Raw genomic sequence first — 18,760 nt, 5'->3', positions numbered from 1 at the left:
TGAACCTGGTTGACTTCGAAACAGTCACCAAAGCCATAGATGAAGGGAAGGTAGTCCACACAGCCTATCTGGACCTTGCAAAGGCATTTGACACAATACCCCACTCGTGCATCATAGATAAGCTATCCAGCTTAAATATAAACCCCTATGTCACAAGATGGGTCGCAAACTGGCTCAAAGACAGAACCCACAGAGTGAGAGTTGCTGGAGCCATGTCAGACTCAAAACCAGTCACAAGTGGCATCCCACAGGGTTCTGTCCTGGGACCACTCTTGTTTGGTATATACTTTGCCGAGGTACAGGCAAACATGGGAGGACTATGGCTCACCAAGTTCGCAGACGACTGCAAACTGGGTGCCATAATCAACTCTCCGACACAAACATCCTTCAAAAAGGTCTCACAGAGACAGATAACTGGTGCCAGCACCATGGTTTAAAGCTAATTGCCAAAAAATGTATAGTCATACCCTTTGGCAAAAACAATGTGCCCACAAATTACCACATAGGTGGAAACCCATTAAGTACAGAGAAAGTTATTAGGGACCTGGGGACCCAAGTTGATAGCAATCTCTCCTTTGAAAACCACATTGCCAAAGTGGTTAGAAAGACCTTCTACATAGCCCACCTCATCACGAAGGGTTTCACATCTAGATCAAGAGAGGTAATCGTGCCTTTATTCATCCCTCATCAGGCCCATCATAGAATACAATGCCCCTTTTGGGATGTACCTTACCCGACACCTGCAGCAATTAGAAAGACCCCAAAAGTATCTCACCAAGAGGATCAAGGGTCTCAAACAGATGCCATATGCTGCTCGGTTAAAAAAACTCCAGCTCTACTCAGTTGCATACCACCTACTATGAGGCGATCTATACCTGACATACAAAGCTATGTCAAATCCAGAATTAATGGACATGCTCCACCTCAGTAAATCTAAATCCCTTAGAGCCACATGCTTGAGGGACTTGAACCTCAGCACAGAAATAAATAGAACTTGCTGGAGGGACAGGTTCATAACCCAGAGGCTCCCTTCGCTCTGGAATAGAATTCCAGTTCATGTGAGGCAGAGCACCTCACTGAATCTCTTCAAGAAGAATCTCGATAGGTGGATGGGGGATCGTAGGTTTGTCCCAGGGATTACTCCCGTGTCACTATTAGACAGAGGCACAGTAAACTAAACCTTAAAAAGGGCACAGTATACTCAAATCAAGGGGTGGCGTAAGCCATATAGAATCGGGCTAGGCTTATAATTGCCTCAGGGCAGATAGCCTAGTATGAATCTATGAACCTATGAACCTAATTGTAAACGGTGCTGTTCTTCAGCTGACCTCCAAGCGAGTATCTAAAAATAGCAGCCAATAATTACCTGTCACAGTCCTTATAAATAAGTCAGTACAGGAATCCCACATTCTCTTTCTCAGGAAAAAAGTTACACATTATCCCTCTGCACAAAGGAAGAAATTCAACAGACATTAATAACTTTAGACCTATAACAATCTTATCTCCCCTTAACAAAATACTTGAAAAATATATTCAAAAACAACTGCTAGACTATCTCCTGCAGGAAGAGCTCCTATCACCTATACAGCATGGCTACTGTCCTTGCCACAGTACTAGCACAGCCCTTCTAACCTATATAGATACTGTCACTAAAGCTATAGATAATGGCAAACTAGTCACTTCCTTATTTCTAGACTTGTCTAAAGCCTTTGATACAATTTGTTACAGCAAACTTCTATTTCAAATGTCTTCAGTCTCTCAAAGTCCACCCTTCTGTGGTTCAAAAGCTTCCTGTCCAATAAATGTCAGTCAGTAAAATGACTCTCCACTCTGTATGCTTACCTCCCAATCACCACAGGTGTACCACAGGGCTCTAGCCTTGGTCCCTTCTTTGTTGATACTTTCACCAACACCCTCTATATGTCCACACAGCAGGCCACCCTAATACAATACACAGATAATTCCACTCTAATTTGCACATCTGACAATGTGGAACACCTCCAAAAAAATCCTCAGGAAGCTTTGACAGCCACTGAAACATGGTTTTGTAACTCATAGCTCATGCTCAACCCAAAAAATGACCAAACTACTTATTTTTCCCAAATCCCTCTCTCATGAAAAAAGAAAATTTAAAGTCCTCTCTCTTGATAATACAACCATTAAAGTCACTTCCCATAGCAAACTATTAAAGGTGACAGTGGCTGATAATCTCACATTTTACCTGCATATACAAAATTGCATAAGAAAAACTCATCATAGGGATGCTTTACGGACCCAAAACTTTCTCACTTATGCAACTAAAACTATACTTGCCACTACTTATCTCCTCCTGACTCTTCTTTATGGTGCTCCCACCCTTACTAACCTCCAGGCTTCACAAAAATTAAAACTTAAACAATGCTATAACAAAGTTGCTAAATTTGCAACACATACCCCTTTCAGAACCCACCACTGTATAGCAGTAAAAAGTCTAGATTGGTTAGTTGGTCATTGCGACTCAATGACCAAACACTCCTGTCTGTCTACAAATCTAACAAATATGCCTGCATTATCTGTTTTTGTACAAGGTTGCTTAGGCCTGGAACTTCTTAACTGTATCCATCAGGTCAATACCTTCCCGCCCATCTTTCAGAACTAAATTCTGCTTTGTTTTTGCTCAAATCCCAGATAAAGTATATCCCTAAATGTGAAGAAGTATCTTTTCATTTCTTTTACCTCCTTACTACCCCTTCTTCACTTGCTTCCTAACTGCTATCTAATTCTCTTCCCTGACTTTCTCTCTAAATATACCACACACCTGTTTTTCCCTCACTTCATATTGCATTTCCTATTTGTATTAGACTAATTTGCATTTAATTTCTCTACAAACTGCCTAAACTTTCTCTACATATTAAATATCTTTTATCGATTTTTAACCAATATTTTTATATTCTGTCTAATTTGTTATAATGATCTAAACTGCAGATGTTCCTGTCTTATTTTTGAAGATTGCAAAATTATTATTTTTTTAAATGTTGTATAATAATTTGGAGATTTTCTCCTCAGGGCTGCACTGAAAATGGGTTTTATCCAGTTGGACTTTCCCAGTAATCAAATGTAATACATGTTAATAAATAAATAAACAATAAATGCCATACAATATCACAGTCAAAGGAGGCAACAGAACACAGCAGTTCAATTCAAGAATTTAATCCCAGAACAAACAGTAGAACAAACAGTAAGCGCTTTCGCAGCAGCAGCTGCTTCATCAGACTGAGGATGGACCGGTTTACCTACACCATAGTCTTTGTTCTTTGTTGCATTAAACAATAAATGCCACTGAAATACAGCAGAAAGTCTAGCCAAATATATAGGTCTTCCTTAACCAACTTACTTTAATCATGTGATTCTACCTACCACTCCATAGCAAGCTTGTCCCTGACATCTTGAATACCCTACCTGGCCCTCCTGCTTTGGAGATGTATTTTAACTAACCAGTAACTCCATAACGTCCTTCACTTTGACTTTGAACTCACCCAAAACCATAGATTTTTGTACTCAGCTTCACCAGCTTATTTTCATTTATTTATTTATTTGTTTATTTATTTGCAGTTTGTTTATCAGGATGGTCCATTGGGCCATGAGGAGCCCATATTCAATGGAGTCCTATGGAGAAAAGCTCCAGTAAATACAAATATAGTAAATTACAGAATTACAAAATAACAACAATTACAAAGTTTACAAAACACTTAATGAGACATTAGAAAAAAATACATGGTAACAACAGTTGCAATAAATTTGCATTTAATGGAGCAAATGCATGAAAAATCCCAAACAAATTAAGGTAGTATTAAGAATGCAAGTTCCTTCTGGAAATTATGGGCTAAAGGAGGCTATTAGAAGATATGTGCGGTATAGAGAGAATTATAGTTAAGGATTTTATGTAGGATGAGAGCAAGAGCATTTCCATTGTGAGATTAGGTGTGAGTGAAGTAAAGTGTTAAAGGCAGAGAGGCCGTTAGTGGTACGGATAAGAGGCGGGAGAGGATTCCAGTGGCATGCTAAGTGGAAGGATAGAAGATGTTTGCCTGGGGGGGCAGGTTTATGTAGTTCTATTAGATTTTGGAAGTTAGATCAAAGGCATCTGTTAGGAAAATGCATTTGGAAGGTAGAGGCAAGGGAGGGGCAGAGAGATGGCTAAAAATAAGTTTGTGTGTTTGGATAAGTTGAATATAGGTAAGACAATTGGGCAGTTCAAGCCAGTTTAGATGCAGTGATGGGTATTGGATCTGTGACCAGTTGCAAATTTTGAAATTTTATAGTAACAGGAAAAGAGTTTTGATATGAGGGAGGATTGTAGATTGGTAAAGATCGAGGCACCATACAGGAGGGAAGGGATGAGGTATGTGTTATCAAGAACGAGTCTGGTGGAGGGAGAGATGAAACGGTTGTGGCGATAAAGCACGCCAAGTTTCTTGTGAGTTCTTTTGATATTTACATGAAGATGGCTATCAAACTTTAGTTGGTCATCAATGAGGATTCCTAACAGTTTAGCAGTGGAGACTGTTCCAAGAGGAGTGTTATTTCGGCTGGTGATAGGGAAAGAGTTTTTGTCTAGGGTGATTCTTTTAGAGGGGGGATATATCATTAGTTTAGTCTTAGTTGCATTTAGTTCTAGATGGTTAACTAGCATCCTTTGTACTGTAGAGGAGAAGGCATCTTGGGTTAAATTTGTTAATGAAGATGTGGAGGTTGCACAACAGATTATTGTCAAGTCATCCACATATTGGATGAGGTTGACATTAGGGAAGACATGGTAGAAGTTGTTAATGAAAATATTGAATAGAAGGGGGCCTAGAATTGAGCCTTGGGGCACACCTGTGGGAGTATTTAGGAATGGTAAAGTAGATTTTTTTCCACTTAAATGCTTGTTGCCTATTTGATAGCTAACTAGTGAACCAGTTAATAGAGGAGTGGGATAGATTTAGTATAGAGAGCTTAGTAAGACGAAGGTTATGACAGATGGTGTCGAAGGCCTTAGAGAGGTCTAGGAGGGGGATGGATACAATGTGACCAGAGTCGTGGGCTTTGTTTACAGTTTCTAGGAAGGAGAGGAGAGTGGTGGTAGTGTTATGGCTGGGTTGGAATCCATGCTGGGTGGGAGTAAGAAGGTTATTATTTATAAGATAGGGTAGGAGTTGTAAGTGGATGCATTTTTCAATAAGGTTTGAAACAGGGGATAAGATAGCAATGGGACGGAAGTTGGAGATATAATTATTGTTACCACCTTTATGGAGTGGAATAATATTGGCCTTTTTCCAGAGGTAGGGAACATGGCATTCTGAAACTGATCGATTTATTAGGATGCAGATAGGGAAGGCAATGGCTTCTGCAGCTATCTTTAGGAAGTAAGATGGTATTTCATCAGGAGCATTAGAGCAAGGTTTCAATTTTAGAAGAATTTTTTTATGGTAGAGATGGGGGTAGGGTTCATGGAGAAGGGAGGGGGTTGGGAGCTAGAGGTACTGGAGGAGAAGGGGATGTGTGGAGGTTGTTGTGGGGAAGCAAGGTTATTAGTGAAGGATGATGTTAGTTTGGATATGGAATCAATAAAGAAAGAGTTGAATTGAGTAGCTAAATCTGAGTCAGAGGCATTTGGGTCAGGGCAAGGGTTTTCTTTTTTACCTGGATTAAGAAGAGAGGAGATTCCATCCCAGAATTTTTTAGGGTTATTGTTGTGATGGGTTTGGAGAGTAGCAAAATAGGCTTTCCGGTCAAAGTCAATACGTTTCTTTACTTTGTTGCAAAGTGTTTTGTATTCATTAAGGGAAGTAATAGTTTTAGTTTTTATGGTAGTGTTCCCATGCTTTATCATGGAGTCACATGGTGGCTAAGGTGTTCTTAGTTAGCCAAGGGAAGGATTTACTTTTAGTGCGTTTTGTTTTCCAGGGAGCGAAGGAGTCTAGCAAGTTTAAGAAGGTTTTATTGAAGTAAGTAACAGCATTTTCCAGGGGGAAAGTTTTGACTGGGTTCCAGTTAGTTCTTTTTAGTGCATCAGAGAATGCATTGGGGTTAAAGTTTTTTAGGTAGTGAGTAGTGGTGTAGGTGTGGGAAAGTTGTAGGAAGGAGAGAAGATGATGGCAAAAATGGGAAGGTGGTCATCTAGAGGATCTGAAAGGGTACCACTATTGGAGATGTAGTGAGGATGGGAAACTAAAATCCAGTCTAAGGTACTACAAGAAAGGAAGCCTTTGGAAGGTGTGGTTGTGAAGTTAATACGTTGAGTGAAGTTATAAAGATTTATATTTAGGGAGTTAGTTGGAGATTGAATTGTGTCCCAGTTAATGTTAACATCCCCCAGGATTATAATTTTGTTAGTGATATGGGTTGAGAGCCAGGAGAGAATGTCCTCAAGGATTGGGATATTGTCTCTGCAAGGGATATAAATGGTGGCAATACAGTATGTTAGTTTACTTGAAGGAGGGCTAGGATTAATTCAGTATTACCAAATTTGGGGATAGCTTTGGAGTAAAGGGTGACTAAGAGGATGAGGAGTAAAGGAGAGTGACACCTCTCCCTTTTTTATGTGTTCTATCATTTCTGATAATACAGTAGTTGGCTGGGGTCAATTCTGAGTCTTTTATGTACGGTTTAGGCCAGGTTTCAGAGATGGAAAGAATATCGGGTTTATTGTTGAGAAGCCATGCATGGAGGTTAGGGATTTTATTGCATATGCTCTGAACATTTAATGCTGTGAAATGGAGGGATCTACCAGCTGAGTGGGGAGGAAGAGATGAGAAGGAAGAGATGTGTGAAGGAGAGGGGCCAAGGTTTTGGTGTATGTCCCCAGAGGCCAGAATAGAGATAAAATGGCGAACGTGGGAGAAGAGGTATTTAAGTTCTTTAGTATCTAGTTTATAAGTTGTAATGTTTATTGATATGGGGCTGTTATAGACCGGAGTAGTGTTTTTGTGTTAGGGTATGAGTTTATATGTGAAGAGCATAATGTTATTGAGGGAGTAGAAGTTAGGGGATATGCAGATAAAGCAGTGTCTGTGTTGCAAAGAGAATGAGATAGTTGAGTGAAATGGGGGAGTGTGACTGGCATAGAGCGGTCATAAAGTCAAAAGAATCCTGAGCTTGCATTCACTATCAAAACCAGAAATTTTATCTCCTTTGCTGATCTCGCCTACTTGCCCTTCACTAATAGTACATGGAACTTGAAGCAGAAATCCAAAAAACAGAACTGCCCTGCACTTCAGGAACTAAGTGGGAAACAGAAAAATAATGTATTGCACTCTGGCAAGGAGCTCACATTCAGTAAAACTGATGCAGATCTGTGCTCTAAACATCTCATAAATAGTAAAACCACTACACAGCCCATGGGCACTGCTTTGCCAAAATAACATGTTCTTTTTAAACACATCCCAAACACTGGCTATATGAAGCAAATGAAAAGCTGACATACTATAATTTGGCTATCCTAAGGTCTTAAAAGCAGCAAATCACTTCAGATGTGTCCTCCATCTAGGCATACGTCTCCCTTAACTTCTTTTTTCCCATATAGTCATTCACCAAAAGACCCCCGGAAAAGAAAGTTGATAAATCAAATGATACTCAGCTGGCCTATTTTTGGATACCAATCTCGATGGCATGATTCTGTAGTTTTAAAATTGAAGAGTAGCCAGAGGACCTAAGATACTACCAGCCTGCAACTCCTTGTTTAGCAGTGCCTGAGCAATGTCTTCCTTACCTTCAACAAATTACAGATTGTGACATGCTGTCACGCTACACCCTTACCATCATATATTAATCAAAAACTTTTTGGTAAATCCCTATATATTTCCTGAGCTGTCCCATTGTTTGAGTATTGTTCCAACTATGTCCACAAAACATCAACCTTGATAAGGAGAGTACAATGGCCATCCTACTGGCCACTACCTAAAAGGGCAAATAACCTCTTGACTTTCAAAAATTCCTCCTCCTCCTCCTACGTACTACTAAGTCTACCGCCATCCCCATCCTAACTGCAGCCTATGACATGTGTGATGTTCAGCCAACCTGACCTTTGTTCTTTGCTCCAGTATTTCATGACACTTCTCGGCTTCCCACAGTGTGAACAAATATGCATAAATCTGAAAGGAAACCATGAACTTCTTCCTAAATGGAAATCCACACATGCTTTCACCTTAGTGCCAGTTTCATCTAGTCCTGGCCAGTACAACTTATCTATTTATTATGTTTTCCATCTTTGTGTCAGTATGCCTTTTCTCCAGCTCTATGACTTATAAACCTCTTCCACTTTTCCAACAAATTGCTTCCCTCAATGAGCTTCAGTTAACATGAAATGTATGTCAACGTGGACAGCCCTTGCTTGAGATCCTTTTACAAGATGACTGAAATCAGCTAGATAAAACCCACCACCCATTTATCCCATGATTTTGCTTTAAACCTACTTGCCCTCCTATTCCCTAAGGCTACTAATGCTGCAATCAAATCATGAGACCCTGGGGCTTTTACTGACATGACTTCTGGGCATTTAGTGAATTAAAGATGTCTACATACTCACCTCAACAAATCTTCTCTTTCACAGCTAAAAGTATATAGGGTGTGATGAGCATACCAACTCCTGCAAAAAAGGATTGAACACCCTGCAAGCTCAAGGCCTGTTCACAGTGAACTACCTCCTCCATGTCATCTGTGCAAAACTTTCCAAATGACAGTTGTGGGAACTCCAACCACTCCAAAGGCCCTTGGACCTCCTAATTTATACACCTGGCCCCCTTCACACTCCCCTATTTGGACTGACTTGATTCTGATATGCCATCTTTAACAACTCTTGCAACTTCGCTATACACTGCACATCCAAATCCTGAAATAAACCCATGAAATGCAAGTTGGCTAAATGATCCTCACCCTTCTGCCCAGATTCAGTGATAACATGACCATTACCTGCTATCACCTGGGGCTCCACCAATACTGCTTTGATGACACTTCATTGTCTTTTGCAGGTCTTCTTCTCACATCAACGGGGCACTTCTGCCACTATGCACTCTTCCACAACTTTCCTGCCTCTGTCTTTCTCTCATTGGCCCCATTCAAAGCACATTTTATTTATTTATTTATTTATTTTATTTATTTTACATTTGTTAACCGGGATGGTCCAGCTGGATACATGTCCATTTTCAGCGGAGTCCCGGGGAGAAAAGCTCCAAAATTACATATAGATTAAGTTATAGGCATACAAAATAGGTGATCAACTACTTGAGGTTACATACAAGATGATTGTAGACATAGTACATAGATAATCCAGTAATTGAGGTAACATACAGTTTGATTATAGACATAGTACTTGCATCCTTGAGTGATGCCTGAGGCTTATTTTTTAATAGAAGTAAGTGTTAAAGATAACATATCACCTGTGGTTTAAGAAAAATTATGTACACAAACAATACCTAGAGTTGCTGACATAAAGTATCTCATTGTTTAAATGAGCACAGTGAGGTGGGGGGATGTTTGGGGTCTTAATCCGGGTAGGTGCAGGGACATATCCAGTGTGATATGAGGTGACTTTTAAGTTTATGTTTAAATATGGTTGGTGAAGACTCTAGGGTAATGTCAGCAGGTAGTGAGTTCCAGTTTTTACTGACAGAGTTGGCGAAGAGGGAGTCGCCTGCAGCATGGTTGGATTTGATTGTAAGTACTTGGAGTTTGGTGGATGAGTGGAGTGCACGATTGTTGCTGCAGGGGCAGATTATGTTTCTTAGGGCTGGGGTGGTGTCCAGATGGTGGAGGATTTTATGGGCAATTTTGAGCTGGTTGAGCTGTAGGAGATGGGGTAGTTTCATCCAGTCCAGGAGTTTCAGGTTCTGGCAGTGGTGGGTACGGTAGGGTGAGCCAGTTGCAAATCTGGCAATGTGGTTGTAGCATGATGACAGTTTTTTAAGGTTGGTTTTATTCAGGTGTGAGAAGAGAGGGGAGGCATAGAGAAGAGTAGATAGGAGATGGGAGCGTGCAATTGTAATTCTAGCTTGCGGGGTGAGGAATGATTTGATCCTGTATAGACTACCAAGTTTTATATTGGTAGTTTTTATAGTTTGATTGATGTGTACATCAAACTTGAGGTTGTTGTCAATTGTGACACCTAACAGTTTAGTTTGGGTTGCTAGGGAGATGATGGTACCATTATTAGCTGTTATATTGAACTGTGGTGAGGTGGTCCTATATGTTGGGGTAAAGAGAAGTAACTTAGTTTTGTTGGGATTTAGTATTAGGCGTTGGTTTAGTAGCCAATTTTCAACCTTGTTGAAGGTGCTTTGGGTTATTTCAGTAAGATTTACTGGGGTGGGGGCAGTGCAGATCAAGGTCGAGTCATCTGCATATTGTATGCAGGTGGCCTCTGGTATGGCCGTGCTAAGTTCATTTATAAAGATGGAGAACAGTAGGGGACCTAATATTGAGCCCTGGGGTACTCTGAGTCTGATGGAGAGGGGTGAGGAGAGTTTTCCCTGCCACAGTACAGCCTGTTTCCTGCCTTGTAGGTAGGACTCAAACCATTGGAGGGCCTGTTTGTTTAAGTTGTTGGCCTCCAGGCTGTTCATTAGCATTTTGTGGTCCACCATGTCAAAGGCCTTGGACAGGTTTAGAAAGAGGACAGAGGACAGTTTGTTGTTGTTACGATTGTGGTTTATAGTGTTTGAGAAAGAGAGAAGGGCTGTTGTGATGCTGTGATTAGGCCTAAAGCCATGTTGCGAGTTGGATAAGTTTGTTTTGTGTGAGATATTTCATGAGTTGAATATGCACACACTTCTCCATGATCTTAGCTAGTGGTGATAGAATGGCTATGGGCCTATAGTTAGACAGTTCAGTGGAACTGCCCCCTTTGTGAAGTGGTATGACATGTGAGATTTTCCATATGTCAGGGATTGTGGCTTCAGATATGGATCAGTTAATAAGGACAGAGATGGGGTAGGCAATTGCATCTGCAGCCTTTTGTAAGTAGTCTGCTGGGAGGAGGTCAGCAGCCAGGGTGGTTGTTCTTAGTTTCCTAAGTAGGGTTTTAATGAGTTGAGTGGGGACTGGTTGGAGACAAAAGGGAGTTGTACCTTTGGAATTGGTTGTGTTAGGATTGGAACCAGTGGGTGAGAGTTGGTTTGCTAAAGTTTGGATGGTTTCAGTGAAAAAGGTGTTAAAGGAGTTGGCAATATCTTCGGGGGAATTTTGATTGGTGGCAGAGGGGTTTGGGGTGGTGGATTGTCCTGGGTGGAGGAGTCTTTTTATTCCCATCCAGAATTTTTGAGGTTTAGATTTGTGTACTTGTTGTAGGCAGCAGTAATATTCCTTTTTGTCTGTAGTTACAACATTTTTTGCATCATTTCTTAGTTGCCTAAATAATAGTTGGTCAGGTAGGGTTTTAGTAGTCCAGTAGGTATCCCATGCTGTATTTCTTAATGCAAATTTGGCCCTAGTTTCTTTAGTGAGCCAAGGTGCAGTACTAACCTTAGTTCTACTAGTGTGGCTGGGGGTGTGTAGGTCGAGAATAGCCAGGAATCTGGAGTTGAAGTAACTGACTGCCTCATCTAGTGGGAGGTTTCTTAGTGCTGACCAGTTGCAAACCTTTAGTTCGTTGTTAAATTTTTGGGGGTTGAAGTTTTTATTGCTTCTTATTGTTCTATAGGTAGGTTGATGATGGTAGTTAATTTTAAGCTTGAGTATATATGTGAGGTAGTGATCACTTAGATCATCTGGTGTGGTGCCTGACATATGCAGATGTGGAGAGTTATTGATGAGTATCCAGTCCAGGATGCTAGCTTTGTCTTGTGATTTACTTAGTCTAGTGGGTGAGGTTATGGTTTGGGTAAATCCTTGGGGGTAAACTTGGGTTGTTGGGTATTGAGAGGAGCAGGTTTTCCAGTCAATGTTGAAGTCCCCGAGGATTATTGTTTCCTGTGGCTGGTTGTTATTGAGCCATGTTAGGAACTCCTCAAGGGTGTCTGTGTTCTTCTCTGGGAGTATGTAGACACAGATAATGTTTATGCTTTTATGTTTGTTAATGTGTAGTTTTGTGATGATGATCTCAGCATTATTGAATATGGGGAGTTGGAGATTGGCTATGGTGACAGTTAAGGTGGACTTATGGAGTATTGCTAGCTTTCCGCCCTTTTTTTGGGTGCGATCAAGTCTATGCATGTTATACCCAGGTGGCAGGACTTCATTGTCCTTAGTGGTAGGTTTTAGCCATGTTTCCGTGAGGCAGAGTATATCAGGTGAATATACTGCCAGGAGGGCGTGTAGGTGCTGGATTTTGTTGTTTATGCTCCTGATGTTCAGGTGGCAAGCCAGCAGGGAGTCTGGGGGTCTGTGTAGGGGAATAGAGGTAGTAGTAGTAGTGTTTGGACCTGGGTTTGGGTGGATGTCACCATCCATGGTGAGGTTGTTTTTTAGCTTAGTTATGAGTTTCCAGATCTTAAGTAGAGTACTATGATAGTACTTTGGTTTGGAGTGGATGTATCTAGGCCTGATAGGGACAATTGTGTGAGGTAAGAATCTGGGAAGGGAGGGGTTGTGGAATGTTACGAGTAAGTGAGGGAGATGAGGTCTGGAATCTGGGGTAGTAAAAGCCAAGGTATTTTGTGTTCTCATAGGAAGAGAGAAGATGTGGGATGACTAGCAGGGATGACAGACAGGTTAGTAATAAAGGTGTGTAGATAGACATAGCAGTTAGGTTAAGATTTGTTACTAGTCTGAGAGTGGTAGAGGGTAGGAAGACTAGTATTGGCAGATGGGGTAGGTTGGGATTGTAGCATAGGTTGTAGGTGATTGGTTATAGAGGGGTTGGGAGTGGTCAGGGAGATATAAATTAAGCAATAGTAGGGGTGGGTGGGATTTGGGGGGAGGGGGGAGCGCGAAGTGAGCCCGAGCGAAGCGAAGGTGAGCGGAGCAGGGCTTCACCAGTTTTGCAATTTGCCAGTGATTGGAGGTTACAAGGTGGGTGTAATTTCACTTCCAAAGGTCTGTTAGGCAAGTTTTAAGTTCAAAATGAGCTTTAGTATAGTTTAGCCCTTTTAGACAGGATGTTGGACTTAAATTAGCCTTTATTTGCTGTTTTGCAGGAGGTTTTGCTGTGAGGTAGTCACTAGATAAGCTTTAAAACTCTAGCGACTGTGGGTTTTTGATCGTATGATTAAGGTTGGCTGTATCCTTGTAATTTACTATAGGGCTATTGAGGGTAATTCTAGTGCCGGACCCAGCTACAGTTCATTTACAACAACAGTTAAGAGTAGGGCTATTACCCTATAACTTTTCGATGCAGGGTACGGTGTTTGCGGTCCGTGTGCTTCACTATTCTCACTGTTAAGTTCTTTTAAATTGAGTGAGCTCGCTAGGTACTGTTAACAGGGGAGCAACCCTTTAACTTTTCGATGCAGGGTATGGTGTTTGCGGTCCGCATGCTTCACTATTCTCACTGTTAAGTTCTTTTAATTTGAGTGAGCTCGCTAGGTACTGTTAGCAGGGGAGCAACCCTATAACTTTTCGATGCAGGGTACGGTGTTTGCGGTCTGCGTGCTTCACTATTCTCACTGTTAAGTTCTTTTAATGTGAGTGAGCCCGCTAGGTACTGTTAGCAGGGGAGTAACTAAATAACAGGCGTCTGGCTGGGTCCAGGGGCACTAGAGCTTTCTTGTCTTACCACTAACCTCTGGCATGGAACAGAATCCTATCATTCAGACAATAAAGAGTAGTCTAGCCTGGTATGGTGGACTGACTGATTATCCATCCAGCCAATCAAACTACTCATGTCAACTATTTTTTCTATTTTCATTAGACTATATTTATCTAACCAGGGTAGAGAACTGTACCATCATAATTTTTTTTTCAGTCCATGCCCTTGTGACTAACAAACAACGCTCTTGATGTCTCTAGATGTCCACTATCTCTCATATGTTTATAGCCTCAGAATCCATCAACATAATTTTAGGGAAAGAAAGGCACAAAATCATAACCGTATATAGTTCAGTCTAATTCAATTAAAGTTAAGAAATTACAAGTTCTGAAAAGCATGCATATTCTTCCAATTAAAGCACAGCTCTCAAGCCTAGCAATACTGCATGGCTGTAATCTTCATTGATTTAACAATATCAACAGTGTAAACTTATAAAGCAAAATAGTGATACCCTACAAAGTGAAGAATAGTTCAAGTTGTTCAACAACATGTTCTTTTCAATAGTAATAAGGATGAAACTAATATGGCTGAATCATTACTGAGTATCTGTAATCATAGAGTTAAATAATATTGCAAACAGAGATGTCCTGTAAAATGGGTGCAAGCAAAACTAAAGCCGTGAAGATGAGTTCCCTGTTGGACTGTCATGTTCATGATCTTCTCCTGTACTGATGAAGGTCAGACAGGAGTAACAGCTTTAAGTTCAACCTCCTCCTCATGTGACTTCTACTTGCTAGCTGTAACATCACCATGTGACTGCCTACCCTTGGAAAATGAAAAGCAGCCCAGCACCTAACAATCCTACAGCAGAACAACCTTTAAAGGCACCAAGCAACACAGCCTACATCCCTTGAAATACTCCCATAACTACCTACACAGTCTGCAGAACTAAAAATCCTAGCTTTTTACTACTTCCTTCCACCTGCCATGAAGAGGATGAGCTATGTTGCCAACTGATCAGCCTGTGCAACTGCTCAACCCCACTAATCCAGCGCTTTTAAGCCTTTCCTACCTTGACCCTCATACTTCCGCAGAAGGCCCAACTTACTCAGAACTCCTCTTCTCAACCTGTATTGCCTGCTTCCTCATACTCACTTATCCCTTCACCAAACCCATTCCTTTACTCCCTCTTTGCTTAGGCTCTCAACCATTATTCTAACATTTTACCTATCTCTTCTTAAATGTATAATCTATCAACACTTCTCATACCTCCACTTCTGTCTTAAAAAAGAAAACATCATACTTATCCAAAGCTTCATTATGCTCTTGTACCTTTACTAATTTGTCTGGACTCCCCTGGTTCCCTGGACACTAGCAATTGATAGACTTAATTTCGTCCGTTGCTCATACCAGAGACCATTACCCCATGATATGCACCTAAATACTCTCTCTCTCTCTCCTTTTAAACTACTTCACTTTCTACCTACACTACCCTCTGAATCTCCTCCTTAACCCGTTTCCTCATCATAAAATCCGTAACCCTTCCCCTTTCCTTACTACCTTACCTGCACTCATCTTCATTTTACTTCCATTAATGAGTAGAAGCCCATGGGTAAATGCATCTGCCCAGAAGGCATGCTTTCTAAATTATAACCTCAGGAGAAAGCTGTAAATATTAAATCAGCTGCTATGCTTTTTACACAGACGTTGCTTCATTATATTTCCATTCATTAAATCATGCGTTGTATGGGATAGAGAGAAGATTAAAGGAAGTGAAAGTTATAATTGTAACTATGTTATCTCAATTGTTTAAATGTATTTTACTCAACTATTTGTTTTCAAACTGGACAGCATTAATTATTCAGGAATTCATGAACCATCTTGAAGACTGCAGTGTTTCTGTAATACTTGATGGACATGAAATAACTGCAAAGAATATAAAGAACAGTTTTTTTCTTTTTTTTGGATAATCGTTATTGATTCTTAGTAAGAAAATACAATAACCTCAAATTTAATAATGGATGACATTAAGACAAGTAATCACTGATCTAGTAAATTCAAAACTAAACAAAATGTTGTAAATAACATCTAAAAACTATATACAAACTATTTATATAAGTGCTATAAACCTGATTAAAAATAAATAAATAAAAAAATAAAAAAAATGCATGCTTGAGTATAATTATTAGAGGAAATTAAGCCAAGCGAGCAAAGACAAAATTAAAGGCCTTAACAGATAAGAAGGGAGGTGACTGAAGAAAAAGTATTGGGTAAAGAGATCCATGTTCCTTAAGCTGTCTCCACGTTAATGCTATCAATTACCATAAGCTTATTGCATAATGAGTTCAAATAGTATATTCCAGTAATGTAGAACATTTGTCCTGGTCCACTTCAGTGAACACACAACACCGAATGTCATTTGATGATAGATTCCTGTCCCAGAGACTTCCCATACTCTGGAATAAACTACCTATCTATATCAAACAAAGCTCCTCATTAGCACTCTTCAAAAAAAGTCTTGATGATTGGATGGGAAATAGGAAATTCACCCCGGGGATCACCTCTGTGGCTCTGCTCGACAGTGGCACAGGAAAATAATTTTCTTGGGTGGCAAAAGCCAGGGTACCTTTTTGGCTGGGCTTGTATAGGCCCCAGGGCCGATAGCCTAGTACCTACCTATGAACCTATGGCCTTTATTACACTTCCATAAACATGATTGTTAATCAATAGTTATTAATTTCCACCAAAACATGACACAGGTGATAACATCCATGAAAGAAAACATAAAATAAATAACCATAAGGGCAGCATAACCACTCACCCTTGAATAAGCAGCGTCCCCCACTTGCTCACTTATCCTTGCACTAAGAAGGCAGTGTACCACTCACCTTCAATTTATTGAATTACACCAACCAAATAAGCAGCTCTGCTTGCTTATTAACTTATCCAACAGAGCAATTCCTCACTTTCCTTCCTAACTTATTGAATTACATTTCCAACACCAGAGGAAGAACTGAAGAGGGCAAGCCTACCCCTCTTCTCCACCCATCAGCCTGACCAGGCTGTTCCCCCTCTCTCCAACCAAACGTCCAGCAATCTAACCACCAGTAAGGCAGTAGGTCAAATATCATTCTGTGTACCAGTCCTCACTAACCAAGCTGTATCAAAGTCATTACCTCCTAATCTTATACAATTTTTTTTGACCAATAAATGTAATACCCCTCTTAGATCTCTTTAAAATTACATTTAATAAAATGCTTCCAACACACCAACTAGCCATATAAACCATAAGAGATTTAAATCACCATTATAGCCCTTAACAGTATGACCTCAAAAGCACCACCATCATGGCCAGTAGCAGTACTACCCCAAAAACACCACCAACAATAGACTAGCCAGGCAAAACTAACCCACATGATATACTAACAAACTAGATAATGCCCGATGCCACCAGGTCACACAATGTCCAAGACATGCTATTACCAACCAGAATATATAGTGAAGCAACCCAAACCCAATCTATCCTGAAACAGCAGTAACTGAAAGCTAAATACTCCCACCAAAACCCCTCATCTAGCTCACAAGCCTAACTTACGCAATGCAATCCACTAAACACCTACCCTTGATTTCTCCAATAATATCTGACCCAATACAAGGAAGACCCCTACTACCCATAAAACAGTGTTACTTTCATCCTTGATGCTCCCCATACAAGATCATACCAAGACAAGAAATTGCCTTGCGAATGCAGGAAGAAAGCACAACAAACCAATGACTCCATACACTGCTGGCAACCCATGGCCTCCTTTCATACTGCCCCATCAGCTGAAAACCTTCCTCAGCTTCCTCTCTCACCTATCGAGTTCACATTCTTCAGTCCCTAAAATACCAACTTTGCATATCCTAATCAGCATGCAGAGTGATCTGTAAAAGAAAAGACTGTAAATACTCCACACACGCATAAACCAATTTCTTAATGACCAATATACACCACCGAGGGCGTATCTCATTATCAACTGCATAAAATGCAGACACTAGCAGTTGCAAAACACCCCTGAAAATTAAATGTCCTGCCAAAGATCCCCTAAATTTATCTCTTGACTCCCCTAGCAACAGTACTACAGATACCCCTATGAAACAAAACAAGGTCTTATTTTATAGCTAAAATGATCATTCTTCTAGCAACACAGAAGGTCTCAACAAAATTAATTACTAGACAAAGAAAATTAAAACCAACTACAGACCTGCTGTATCATTTGATGTACCCGTCCACTGTAGACCAGACCAAAATGGATCCCCATCAACCCAAAAACCCTGTCCTTTAATTTACAAAGACACCAGTTGACTTAACGGTTAAAATAATCCAATAATCTTTCTTGCCATCGATGTACCCGTCCACTGTAGACCAGAACAAAATGGATCCCTATCAACCAAAAAATCCTGTCCTTTAAATAACAAAGACACCAGTTGACTAAATGATTAAAACAATCCAATAATCCTCCCTGCCATCCAACCACCAAACCAACCCCCTAACTTATACCCCCCAGCCTAACACCCTCGGCCCCCAGTTGTAGCAAATGCAAATCCCACTGAACCCTCTTTATAACCATAAAGGGAAACCTGATGATAAACATTCCTCTGACCACCGCCCCCCCCCCCCCCCAGATGCCACATCCAATCAAATTAACACTGTCCACTGAGCAAACCCTCTGCTTAACCTTTCCACAAAAAGATCAGCCCAACTGTCATCCCCCCAACATCCAACCTATAAACCATATCAATACTCCACTCCCCTTGTGGACAACTCCAGACTTCCCTAAACAACCCCATCTATCCCCTCTATTCTGCCCTTAACTCATCTCAGCCTCACTTGCCTCCATAATACTCTCTACTGCAACAAGCCTAACATAGTTTAATGAGCACCTAATGGTAATTCACTCGTGACCTTCTTGTAAACCCACAATTCAAACCTCCTGGAAAAAAACTGTACAGTGGCAGTATACTCCTTTCATCCAAGTCCCCCATGAAGTAGGTCCTGAAAACTCACCTATGCTGTGTGGCCAAGAACTCCACCAACATATTATCTCTGAAGGGTAAAACTGGATGGGTAACGTAAAT

General features: G+C 40.6%; 1 protein-coding gene across 1 annotated transcript in view; it reads left to right on the top strand.

The window, feature by feature from the left end:
- LRP1B (LDL receptor related protein 1B) overlaps window positions 1-18,760 on the top strand; it is a gene marked incomplete at its 5' end in the record, with an annotated part of 5,941,474 nt that overhangs the window by 1,988,786 nt on the left and 3,933,928 nt on the right. The gene's annotated exons all lie outside the window — the stretch shown is intronic.

Source organism: Protopterus annectens, chromosome 6.part0, assembly GCF_019279795.1.
Source record: "Protopterus annectens isolate FY-2018-M chromosome 6.part0, PAN1.0, whole genome shotgun sequence".
Lineage (NCBI taxonomy): Eukaryota > Metazoa > Chordata > Ceratodontiformes > Protopteridae > Protopterus > Protopterus annectens.
The sequence above is the reverse complement of the archived record's forward strand: the minus strand, read 5'-3'. Positions and strand labels throughout refer to the sequence as shown.